This window comes from Narcine bancroftii, chromosome 14 (assembly GCF_036971445.1).
Source record: "Narcine bancroftii isolate sNarBan1 chromosome 14, sNarBan1.hap1, whole genome shotgun sequence".
Lineage (NCBI taxonomy): Eukaryota > Metazoa > Chordata > Chondrichthyes > Torpediniformes > Narcinidae > Narcine > Narcine bancroftii.
In genome coordinates, this window is record NC_091482.1 from 68,971,275 (window position 1) to 68,984,201 (window position 12,927).

Sequence of the window (12,927 nt, forward strand, 5' to 3'; positions counted from 1 at the left end):
AAACACAACTGTAAAGACATTTCAATATTTCTTTATAAACACTGTGGCATAAATCAAATTGAACCAATATTTTCCCACTTGCCTCCAACGAAATGACACTGAAATCTCATTCCCTATTAAAGTAAGAGATGTTTCCTGATTTTTTTTTCCAATGAAGACAACAGCACTTGCTTTAAAATGAATCAATATATTCTTCAAATAGATCAATTTACCAGAGAAAGAGTTATTCATATTTTTCTGGCACCTTATCGTACCTCAACCATTCAAAAGTGCTTCAGACATATCAAATTTCTTTTACGATTGTTAAGGCAAATGCAGCACACAACCAAGATAAGTCAGTATGTTTTCTCAGACCAATCGGAGTTCACTCACTCGCTTTGAGAGAAGTCAAGTCATTTGTACATTGTACTCAAAACACCAGAATGGAGAATGATGTCAGGGTGCCACGGTTAGAGCAGCGGTTAGCACAACGCCGTTACCGTGCCAGCAATTGGGACCAGGATTCAAATCCAGCGTTGCCTGTAAGGAGTTTCTACGTTCTCCGTTTCCTCCCACTGTTCAAAATGTACGGGGGTTGTTGGTTAATTGGGTGTAATTGGATGGAAAGGGCTCGTGGGCCAAAATGTATGTCTAAATTTAAATTTTAAAGGAAAGTTGAATTTTTATTAATAAAGTTTGAAGAAAAAATATCACTTGTAAGACACCTGTCCTTCAAACTAGAGTTGCAAACTGCTTGCTGCTGTGAATTTATCTGATGTATTATCTCGAACCTCACCTGCAACGGGTTGACAATAGGCAGTGCAGTAGCACAGCTGGTAAAGTTGCTGCCCCACAGCTCCACATAGGCTTCGTCAGAACCTTGGGTCCTGATTGTTTGCAATTTGCATTTTCATCCTGTGATGGCGTGAATTCCAAACCCCCTTCCCCACCACTGCCCCCCCCCCCTGATACTCTGGTTTCCTCCCAAATCCCCAGATGTGCAAGATGGTAGGTTAAATGTTGAGTGGTAGAATCTGAAGGGAATTGAGGGGAACGTAGGGGGGAAATAGCTCATGGGGAATGGGAACCAGAAGAGTCTCGATGAACTAAAATGTCCCTATGCTCAGTTGTGAGGAAAGATGGAATCGTTACGTTAACTAAATCAGTTTTTACTGAAAGCTGTTGACAGAGTATATTCTGTTAACTGATGTGTTCATGCTTGGTGAAATTAATTACACTCTTGTTTAAAGCCCAAGCTTTTCTTTCCAAGATATCAGGCAACTCAGCAAGAATCTCTAATATTGCACTGTTTCTTTCCTTTCTGTCACAGGCATTTTTCCAGGAGCATTTTCTTGGCTCATTTTCGTGGCGAGATACTAATTGCTGTCAGGTGTGATCACACCTTTTCCAGTATTGCACTATATCAGGAAGAAATCATGCCCGAAAACCATTGATTGCACCAAGCAGGAGGGGGGTCTTATAGCCTGGGGGAAGCTACCGGGCACATGATGGAAGTGGAATTAGAAGTAGTTGCTCAGCTTCTTCGGCTGCTGTCTGAATTGAGGAATCGATTGCAAGCAGGATATCAGATCATTAGTGGGTCCTTACGGTGCATACAATTACTGCATTACACTTCAAATATAAAGCCTTCCAGGATATTCAGACTTTATGAGAGGCACTATTTAAAACATTCTTTCTACTGTTATTTAATATCTAATACAGAATGTCTTGATAAATGGATGTATTCATGGAGCAAATTGTTGTCAATGTACAGAAGCATCTTGTCATGAATCAATGAAGCATCAACAAGTACAAGAAAGGAAAAACATTGCTGTGGACTTCATTTGTCTTGAAAGATAATGATGACTCAAGGTGCAGAATTGATTTAACTTTCAAATTATAAACACATATGCGGGAATTGGAGCTCTATTCTGAGTCTGTCATGGAAGGAGACTACTAGTTTCCATTGCAACATCTGGACTGACTCTTCAGAACTTTTCACCCAGAACCAGTCAACGTAGAGAAGGAATTTTTTAGGATGGAATTGAGAACCTTGAGGCCATACCTCAAGAGGACTCAGAAGCCCTGTGTAAATGTCGGAAGGAACATGTTGCTTCACAAGCTGTTTTAGTCCCAATGCAGAAGAGTTTGATGTTTCTACATTGGTCTCATCAGCCATGACAGAACCAGTAACAAAAGCAGAGTGGAAGTAAGTCCATCTCTCTGAGGGACTGCCAAGGAAGATTGGAGATGATGCCAAAAGCACGAGGAATGTGAGAGATTTGGGAAAAATGGAAGTGCTCTCAGAAAGTATTGTTGTCAAAGAGATCCCTGAGGAATAAAACATCTGATCTGGTCGAAAAAGAAATTGAGATTATGGGCCATGGACAGAGATAAGCATTCATTCTGAACATCAGCGGTTATTGTGGGGAGGAAGTTCTGAGGATGCCAGTTGCTGAGAATTAGATAATGGAGACATGAATCTAATGGTGGTTTTGGAAATGTGAATTTTCTGTACAGGCAAAGCATTCCAAGGGTAGAGTGGAAACAACAGCAAGTAGGTAGAAGTACATGGGCTGTGGTTCCAAATTAAATAGATGAGCAAAGTCTCATTAGGAAAGATTCCATAATAGATCCTAAACAGACTGTGAATGAAACAACACAAGATTTTAGAATATTAAGTCAAGAAATGTTATCTTCCTCGAGAAGGATAAGAAAGAGTTGGAGCGTTTGAAAGAGATGAGTCAAATAGAAGCAGATGGGACAAGTTTGGGTAGACAATTTGATTGGGGCATGGACAAGTTGTTTCCATACTGTAAAGCCCTACCACTCTAGTATAGCAAGACAAGTCAATAAATGGATAGTGTCCATTGTGCAAATTGTGCAGAGGATAGGGAGAGTCTGCAGAGAGATATAGATAGGTTTAGCGAGTGGGAAAAGGTCTTGCAGATGCAGTACAGTGTTGGTAAATGTGAGGTTATCCACTTGGGAAGGAAAAATGGAAGGTCAGAATTGTGCAAGATTAAATGAATAGGGTGGAATGGGAGCACTTAACAAGAGAATGGAGACCTGGCAACTAAACTTGCAACCAGTCCTCTAATGTCTGATGCAAACATGTTGGATCAAGGCACACACCGAGGTGACCCTGCTTCCCTGGGTCTGCTGGGATGGGTGGGGAGTGTGGGGATGAGAGAGAATACTCTTGGACTGTCTCATGTCTCCTTCCACAATTCATTCCTTTTCCATGTTTCCATGTTTTCCATTTAGAAAATAATATAATTTGCCACTATACTGCTGCAGTGGATGTGGAAGTTTGCCGAATACAAAGGATGATAACAATCCCAGCCCAACAAAAACAGGTCTTCATGACTTCAGGCATGCCGTTGTGATTGACTTCACACATCTTTGGTGGGATTGTGCTCCATGTCAGCCTGTTCTGCAAGCCATCTGTTCTTGCACTGCGGTTCCCTTGACACTTTTAAAAAGACTTTTTTTCCCGTAAAAACCTCCTGCAGGCTCAATTTTGAATTTTTAATCTTAACACTGTTAGCATTTAAAAACACAATGCTGGAGAAACAGTGTACTTCATGTAAGCAAATATAAAGCTACATAACTAATGTTTCAGGCTCTTGTCCTTTAACAGGATCCCACCACAGAACATCAAGCCACCATCTCTAACATTATCTCCAAGTCCGAAATGTTGATTTGTATCTTTACCTTTGCCCCCTCCATAAATCTTCGTCCGCGAAGCCAAGCCAAAGAAAGATGAAGTCCACTGTTTGACCTGCTGAGTTTCCCAGTGTCGTGTTTTTACTTCAATCACGGGGTCTGCAGAATTTTGTGCTTTACTACTATTAGCATTTGATATTCAACTTTGAATTCCAAGTGAGACGATGGCCCCCATTTTGAAAATCTCCATTTCACCCAGTCATGTTGTGCCAACTGATTCAGCTAAATGTGCACAGAATTGCAATGGCTCTCCTGCACCATCCAACATCTCTATACAGCCAGTACCAGTAACTCCTCTTGGCCAGGCCACCACCCATTAATAATACCAGTCTAGGTGATGAACCTGTCACCTCAACAAGACAATGCTATTTTAAATCTTGACTTTCCTGACTATTCCTTCAAAGGTGGTGAGTTCAGCATCACAGATCTCTCTGGATTTGCTCTCGTCTTCTCCATGTAGCCAACTGGATAACATAGTACACAGACCTACCTTCAGCTTATTACAGCCATACTCCTTGCCTGAACATCAATCCTGCATCTTGTGAGTGACATCTTTCTCTAGGTAACAAGATGAGAGAGAGATAGAGGAAGAGGGGGGGGGGGGGGGGGGAAAGAAAAAGAGCAAAGGAGAAAGAGCCAAGAGAGAGAGAGGGGCTGCTTCAATATAATGAAGTGCGCTGTATAATTTGTGACATTGAGTGAACGGTTTCTATTTTATCAGAGTAGAGGAAAGTAAATCAGAAATACATTGCATCAAAATAAATAACAATAGATTATAACATTGTTATCAGATTAAAATTGCTCTAAATTAGATTGCTAAATTACAGACTGAAGGAGACCTTGGTTCAGTAAAGTGTGATGTACATGCAGTGGAACTGAGTAACCTTTGATGGTGTGAACTGCCTCTCAGCCCTGTTATTTTCCTTCATTAACTTGACTGCTCCTTCAGTGCACAGCCACTGATTGATGCTCATGTGAATAAAGCAGCACAACCCAGAGGAGACCAAGGTCAGCCCGGACCCCAGCCTCCACGTATACCTGGGCACAATTCCCAAGAATGTGCATGTCCAGCAGGAATAATTCACTGCACCTCATTCCTAAACTGGCATTGGCAAATGGCCTTTTCCCGACCTAAAAATAGATTTTGCCTCACAGCCCAAACCATGGGTGGAATTGGAGATCACATGACAGAGAAACAGGCCCTTTACCCCACCAGTCGCATGCCAGCCATTGTACCCATTTACACCAATTCTGTTACCAGCATAGCTGACAATACCTTGGCAATTCAAGTGCCTATTAAATATGAGATTAACCTGCTATCACCACCTGCTCAGGCAGTGTTTTCCAAATTACATTCACTCTCTGGTGAAATAATTCTTCCTCAAGCCTTCTCCAAAACTCTTATTCCAACGTTAAATCTATGTCCTCTGCTTGATGAAACATCAGCAATGGGGAAAGGTTTCTCTGCATCCATCTTTTCCATGGCTCTCTTAATTTTATGCCCCTTTATCAGGTCTCCAGGGAAAACAAACCCAGCCTATCTGGCCTCCTCATAACCGAAACATTCTCTCCCAGGGAACATTTTGGTGAATTTCTGTCGTCGTTGATTGTCATCTGATTGCACAAGCTCAACCTGATGAAACAGCGTACTTGAAGCAAAACATGCGGACACACAACCAGACAAAACACACATACAATTAAATAATATATATGGAGGACGAGTATTCCTATATATAAATAAATGCTGTCCCGTAAATATGAGAGTCTCAGAGGGTCAGTGTGAGCAGGTCCTTTGGTCGTTCACCATTCTCACTGCCCGTGGGAAGAAGCTGTTCCTCAGCCTGGAGGTGCTGGCGCTGATCCTCCTGCATCTCTTCCCCGACGGGAGTCGATGAAAGATGTGTGCAGGGTGGAAGGGGTCTTCACTGATTTTGCGTGCCCTCTTCAGACAAAGAACCTGATATATAGGTCAATGGGGGAAGGTTGGTTGACCCGCTCTGTTGATTGACCTTGGTCCATTTTCTGCAGCAAACTGTACCACTGTATCTTTCTGGCTGGGCAATTTTTTTCCTTTCTCAACAGCTTCAATTAGTGACAGGCTCATTGAATCTGGAGGAAGAAATCAATCTGCTGGAGGAACTCAGTATTGTTGAGCAGCATCAATGATGGAAAAAGGAATTGCCAATGTTTCAAGTTGAAACCATGCATCAATAGTCAATGAGACACCTGCAGGAAACCCAAGGAGATTCTAACTTTCCCCATATTGACTGGGACTCCCACACTGTAAAAGGGCTGGATGGCTTGGAGTTTGTCAATTGTACTGAGGAAAGTTTTCTAAATCAATATATCGAGGTACCAACTAGATAGAGAGATGCAATACTGGATCTCCTATTTGGGAACAAGACAGGACAGGTGACAGAAGTATATGTAGGCGAACATTTTGGATCCAGTGATCATAATACCATTAGTTTCAAGTTAATTATGGAGAGGGATAGGTCTGGGCCTCAGGTTGAGATTCTAAATTGGAGAAAGTCCAATTTTGAGGAAACAAGAAAGGTCCTAGAATGCATGGATTAGGCTAAGTTGTTTTCGGACAAGGATGTGCAAGGTAAGTGGAGGAACTTTAAAGGTGAAATTTTGAGAGTACATTGTATGTTCCTGTCAGGACTAAAGGCAAAGTTAGCAGGCACAGGGAAATTGATGGATATGGGGGACCTGGTTCAAAAGTACAGGGAGATATAGAGCAGATATAAGCAACATGGACCAAATGAGGCATTTGAGGAATATGAAAAATGCAAGAAAAACCAAGAAATAAATCAGGAAGGCTAAACAAAGACATGAGGTTGCTTTGGCAGACAATATAAAGGAAAATCCTAAGGGTTTTTACAGGTATATTAAAAGCAAAAAGATAGTAAGGGACAGAGTGGTTGGCTTTGAATGAAGCCAAAAGAGATGGAAGTGATCTTAAATGTTTTTTTCATCAGTATTCACTCAGGAAACGGGCAACGAGCCATGGGGAGTAAGGAAAACAGGTAGTGAGGTCATGGAATCTATACAGATTAAAGAGGAGGAAGTGCTTGCAGTCTTAAAGCAAAAAAAAGGGTGGATAAATCCCCAGGATATTTCTTCAGACCTCGCGGGAGGCTAGTGTAAACTGCAGGGGCTCTGGCAGAAATATTTAAAATGTCCTTAGCCATGGGTGAAGTGTGAAAGGATTGGAGGATATCTCACCTTGTTCTACTGTTTACAAAAAGGCTCCAAATGTAACCCTGGAAATTGCAGGCTGATGAGCCTGACGCTAGTCGTAGGAAAATTATTGGAAGGTGTTCTAAGAGATCAGATATACAATTATTTGGTTAGTCAGAAACTGATTAGGGGTAGTCAACATGACTTTATGTGTGGTAGGTTGTATTTAATGAATCTTATAAGAGTTTTTTGAGGGGTTTACCAGGAAAGTTGATGAAGGAAAGAAAGGGTGTGAATGATGTCTACATGGACTTTAGTAAGGCCTTTGACAAGATCTCACATGGGAGGTTAATCAGGAAGGTTGAGACGCTAGGTATTCATGGTGAAATAGTAAGCTAGATTCAACAATGGTTGGATGGGAGAAGCCAGAGAAAAGTGATTGATGATTGCTTCTCAGACTGGAGGCCCGTGATTCTTGTTGTGCCTCAGGGATCAGTGATGGGACCATTGCTGTTTGTCTTCTTGATCTGGATGATAATGTGCTAAATGTGGTAATCAGAAAGTTTGCAGATGACTAAGATTGGAGGGGTTGTGGACAGTGAGGAAGGTTTTCAAAGCTTGCAGAGGGAGCTGGACCAGCTGGAAAAATGGCAGAAGGACTTTAATGCTGACAAATTTGAGGTTTTTCATTTTGGAAGGACAAACCAAGAAAGAACATACATGGTAAATGGTAGAGTTCTAAGAAATGCAGTAGAACAGAGGGATCTAAATAATTCCCTGAAAGTGGCATCACAGGTGGATAGGGTTGTAAAGAGAGCTTTGGTGTATTGGCCTTCATAAATCATAATCTTCTCCATGGATTGTCACCTTGTTGTGGTGGAAAAGCTTGTATGGTCCTATGATATCAAGAGTGATGACGTCTGCAGCTATCCTCCTAGTAGGGTCACCCATGGCAATAAGGTCGAGGGTGAGGGCCTTGACAAAGAACAATCCAACCAAGTCCTCAATGGTTGGACAGGCGGATGAAGTTACTTCAAACTCAATGGCTGTGAAGGAGAACGAAGGCAGCCACAAATCCATCAGCTCCAATCAATGTGGTCTCCACACCATTGGAACTAGTTGGTTAATTGGTGAAGTATCGTGTGCTTCTTGGAGTGCAAATTCAAGTACACATAAAACAAATACACACACACGCATCTTCACTCTGTGGGATCAACGGGACAAAAGCCATCATCCTCGACTACAAGGGATAGCCATGAAATCATAATATTGAGTATAGGAGATGGGATTTTATGGTAAAGTTGTGTAAAGATATTGGTGAGGCCAAATTTGGAGTATTGAGTGCAATTTTGGTCACCAAACGACAGGAAAGAAATCAATAATATAGAAAGAATACAGAGAAAATTCACTAGGATGTTGCCTGGGCTTCAGGAACTGAGTTACAGTGAAGGGTTTAACAAGTTAGGTCTTTATTCCTTGCAGCATAGAAGAATGAGGGGAGATTTGATAGAAGTATTTAAAATTATGACAGGGATAGACAGAGTAAATGTAGGTCAGTTTTTTCCACTGAGAGTAGGTGAGATACAAAGCAGAAGACATGGGTTAAGGGTGAAAGGGGAAATGTTTAGGGGGAACATGAGGGGGGTCTGCCATCTGAGGTGGTGAAGCAAGCTTAATTTTGACATTTAAGAAGAATTTGGACAGGTACATGGATGGAAGAGGTATGGAGGGCTATGGACTGGGTGCAGGTCAGTGGGACTAGGCAAAAAAATCAGTGCAGTACAGATTAGAAGGGCCGAAGGTGCTTGTTTCTGTGCTGTAATGTTCTATCGTTCTATGGTTCTAAGGTATGGTTAGTGCAACACTGTTACAGCACCAGGAATCAGGTTTGAATCTGGGGTTGTCTGTAAGGAGTTAGAACGTTCTAATGTCTTGTATGTATTTCCTCCAGGTGTTCAACCTCCAAAAATATACGGGGTTTGTAGGTTAATTGGGCTGATATCGCCTCCAACCGTGCATCTTGGCACCTCACATTTCGGCGGGCAGCAACCTCCTTTGAAGAAGACCACAGAGCCCACCTCACTGACAAAAGACAAAGGAGGAAAAACCCAACACCCAACCCCAACCAACCAAATTTCCCTTACAACCGCTGCAACCGTGTCTGCCTGTCCCGCATCGGACTTGTCAGCCACAAACGAGCCTGCAGCTGACGTGGACATAGCCCTCCATAAATCTTCGTCCGCGAAGCCAAGCCAAAGAAGAAAGGGTGTATTTGGGTTGGTGGGCTGGAAAGCCCTGCACCATGTTGAATCTCCAAATTAATATCCAACATTAGAAATTAATTCTTAATGAATGGTTTTGACCTGAAACGTTGATCATTCTTTTTCTCACATTGATGTTGCTCGGCTTACTGAGTTCCCCCAGCAGACAGTTTTTGACCTCAGGATTCCAGCATCTGCAGTTTCTAGTGAATTTTATTCAATCTGCACTTGTTTTTCCGAAGGTGATGTTTGTCGTGGATGGAACTTCTATATGCTGCTATTTCTACTCTCTGCTTAAAACAATCTTGGCGTAGTCCAGGATCTGTCTCCATTATCGGCATCATGCACAGACATGCACTAAATCCGGGACGAGTCGTGAGATGGTGTCCATCTGCTTCTGGGACCAACAAGCATTGAAGACATCTCTTTACCTGCAACACAGGTGACTAAGCACAAGATTGCACCTCATCAAGCATTTCCTGACAAGGCTACAATGGATGAGTCATCAAGTTTCAATGCAAGTCTTTTGTCAGGGAGGAGCTGTGACAAGCAGCTTTCTTTTCATCACCACCATATCAGCTGAAAAGAGCTTTTGTAAAGAACTTTACAGTCTTATTCAAATTTGTTGTTAAAAATGAAGCAAATTGAAAAGAAAATGACATTTCCACGTAACTTAAGAAAAATCTACTGAAAAAACAATTGTGTAGTTCATAGACTAGCACTTGTAGATTTATTCAAAAAGAAAAATGGGAAACTATTAACCTGTCAGCTACTAGACACACAGGAGACTGTAGATGTAGAGAGTGAAGCCAAACACAATCTGCTGGATTAAGTCAATCAGCATCAGTTGAAGGAAAGGAATGGTTAAACCCTTAAATATTTTGAATTTTTAAATTTTATTTTAAATTTAGACATATTGCACAATAACAGGCCACCTTGGCCCATGAACCCGTGCTGACCAATTACACCCAATTAATCTACAACCCCCGGTGCGTTTTGAATAGTGGGAGGAAACCAGAGCCCCTGAGGAAAACCCATGCAGACACAGGGAGAACATATAAACTCCTTGCAGACAGCATAGGATTCGAACCCCGGTCTGCTATAACAACTTTGCACTAACGGCTACTCCAACCGTGTCGCCCCAGCGGTATTCCCATCCAAGTACTGAGCAGGCCTGAACCTGCTTAGCTTCCAATATCGGATGAGATCGGGCATTTTCAGACTAGTGTGATCTCCATCAGGTCTGAAGAAGTGTTTCAGCTCGAGATGCCAACCCTGCTTTCTCCCACCGATGCTGCGTGACCTGCTGAGTTCCTCCAGCAGATTGTGTTTCACTCGACAAGTCACAGTGGATTATTACATCAATGAAACCTTAGGGAAATGGGTTAATGAAGTGGAGGTCATTTTGGATGCTCCTCAACTTCTCTGCAAGCCCCCTGGAATGGTGGAATAACTTCAGGGCCGCATTTTGTTTGAACGTGGCTGATTCACAAAGTGGCATTCAAAATGAAAGCACCATCACCCGATGGTTGCCAAGTGACAGCTTGGCGAATGGCAGGAAAGGGTTAATGCTTCACCCAGTCACCTTGCAAGGAGATGTAGATGGAAACCAGAGAGTGTCCTGCGAATTTATAGCTGCTCATTAAACCCACAGGGATTGGTGAGTTGGTAACCAAGGCAACAAATGTTTTGCCAGGCAACACACCTTTGTACCTTTGAAAGCTGCAGAGGCCTAGCTCCACATGATCATGAATAATTAATTTTTAAATTCAACCTATCACAATTGGAGGCAGTAGACCTGCACTCACGAGTGCAGAGTTACCGTGACTAAAAGAATAGTTATTAGAATGAATTATATTTATGCCAACAATGAATGTTAGCACTTGCTAATTATGGTTATTCATGCGGGAGGCTCTGAGCTATATTTTACTCAAGAATTTTCAAGTCCGAGTTGATTGGAATTATTTCTGACTAAGCTGAAATCCCAGTTTTTCGACATATCCTCTCCAACCTGAAGTACCACACTCCAAAGGTACAAAAAAACAAAATCATGTAACATTCTAGAGAAAAGCCAGGGATAACATTCTTGCAGGAAGGAAGGATTCGAGCCTCTTCCGAGCAGGCACGGATTTCTGTCAGAGCCACACACACAGTGAGTAACACACCATCCGCGCTCTCTGGTTTCCAGAGTGTTTCAGTGTGGCTGGCACATGCCTGGTCGGCTGAAGAACATCCTTTCTCACTTGCTCTTGTTTCACTTGGTGTAAAGTCTTCAGTTCGTGATGCTCTCAGTCACATACAATTGGCATTGAAACAGAAGCCAATCTGGAGGCTTAACTCCCATTTAGGTTTGACTTTAGCTGAGCTCTTGGTGCTCAGACTATGTCAGTATCAGAAGAGACTCAGCCAGGGCTGGTGCCAGATTATTTTGCACCCTAGGCAAGGCCAAATACATGCACCCGCAACCCCCCCCCCATTGAAGTATTTTACTTGTGAATGATCAGAGGGTCGCTCTAGGAATCAAGACCATCCACCCAGGGTTTAGGATTGAACAGGTTCTGGGGTGGGGGGGGGGGAGAAACGGAGAGGGGGGGGGAGCGGGAACCGGGGTGGGATGGGAATGGGGACTGTGAAGCAGGGGATAGTGGGGGGAGGAGGAAGCAGAGAACGGGGATGGGGGGAGAGCAGAGACTGGGGATGGGTGGGGGAGCAGAGACCGAGGATGGGGGGGAATGCAGAGACCAGGGATGAGGGGGCGGAAGTGGGGGAAAGAGAGAGGGACTTGCTGGGCTCCAGCGACCCAACACCAGGCCAATGTGGCCAGAGCTGAGCAAGGGCATTTGCACTCCCCATCCCCCTCCACAAGGGAGCCACTATCCCTGAGCCCCTCACTCACCGATTGCTGCGTGTTGGTCGGGCTCTTCGCGAATGTGTAGTCACACTTGACCTGACAGTTCAGCGTAAGTAGAGTGTTAAGGTTTTGAAGACATTTTCAAACCAGTGCGCTCAGAAGCCCACCATGTTAAACCCAAAACAGCTGCCTGGGCTGAGGAGCAGAGCTCACATCCGTCCCAGAGACCATTTCAAACCAGAGTTTGTCTCCGGCAATGAAACCATAGCGAGGGTCTAGGGCATGGAGAGGGAGGGAGTCGCCTGGCCCCAACAACTGAACCACTACATTTGCACCCAATGCGGAAACATACAGACCCCGGGTGCCTCAAAGCCAAAAGGCGGACTGTCTGGCCCCAAACCATCGTCTGGCCTCCCTGACGTGCCTCTTTGTGGTCTGGCCCAAGGCACCTGCCTGGTTACCGGCCCTGGTCTCAGCATTCATATCACCTGGTTAGTTTTCCTCTTCAGGGATGGAGCAGGAAGAGGACATCAGCCTATCGAGTCTGCTCCTCCTTTCATCAGATTATGGCCGGTCTGCCCACACACCAGTTCCTCCTATCCACCTATTCCTAGTAAACAATTTCCCTATTTTTCAAAAATCTATCTACCAGTAATTAGGTTTTAAATGCATCTAATGAAGCAACTTTTACTGGTTCCTTGGGTAGCAAATTCCACAGATTTGCTACACTCTCGGAGAAGCAGTTTCTCTATTTCTCTGTCTTAAATCTGAATGTTGAGGCTATGTTCCCTGATACTGGTATCACCTGCCAGTGGAAACAAACTCTTTGCCTCTATCTTCTCTGTCCTTTCATAATTTAATGTGCTTTAATAAGACCCCCACCATACAAAATTCCAGTGAACATAGTCCCTGGTTACTCTC

The 12,927-nt window shown here is 43.3% G+C and overlaps 1 protein-coding gene across 8 annotated transcripts in view; it reads right to left on the reverse strand.

Moving 5' to 3' along the window:
* kif7 (kinesin family member 7) overlaps positions 1 to 12,927 on the reverse strand; it is a 145,101-nt gene that overhangs the window by 96,343 nt on the left and 35,831 nt on the right. The window contains exon 1 of one of the 8 annotated variants that reach the window (XM_069911881.1): positions 4,199 to 4,253. The exons of the other annotated variants lie outside the window; for them this stretch is intronic. The gene's annotated coding sequence lies outside the window, so the exon portion shown is untranslated. Of the gene's footprint in view, positions 1 to 4,198; positions 4,254 to 12,927 lie in introns of those variants that run through there. 8 annotated transcript variants of the gene reach the window in all.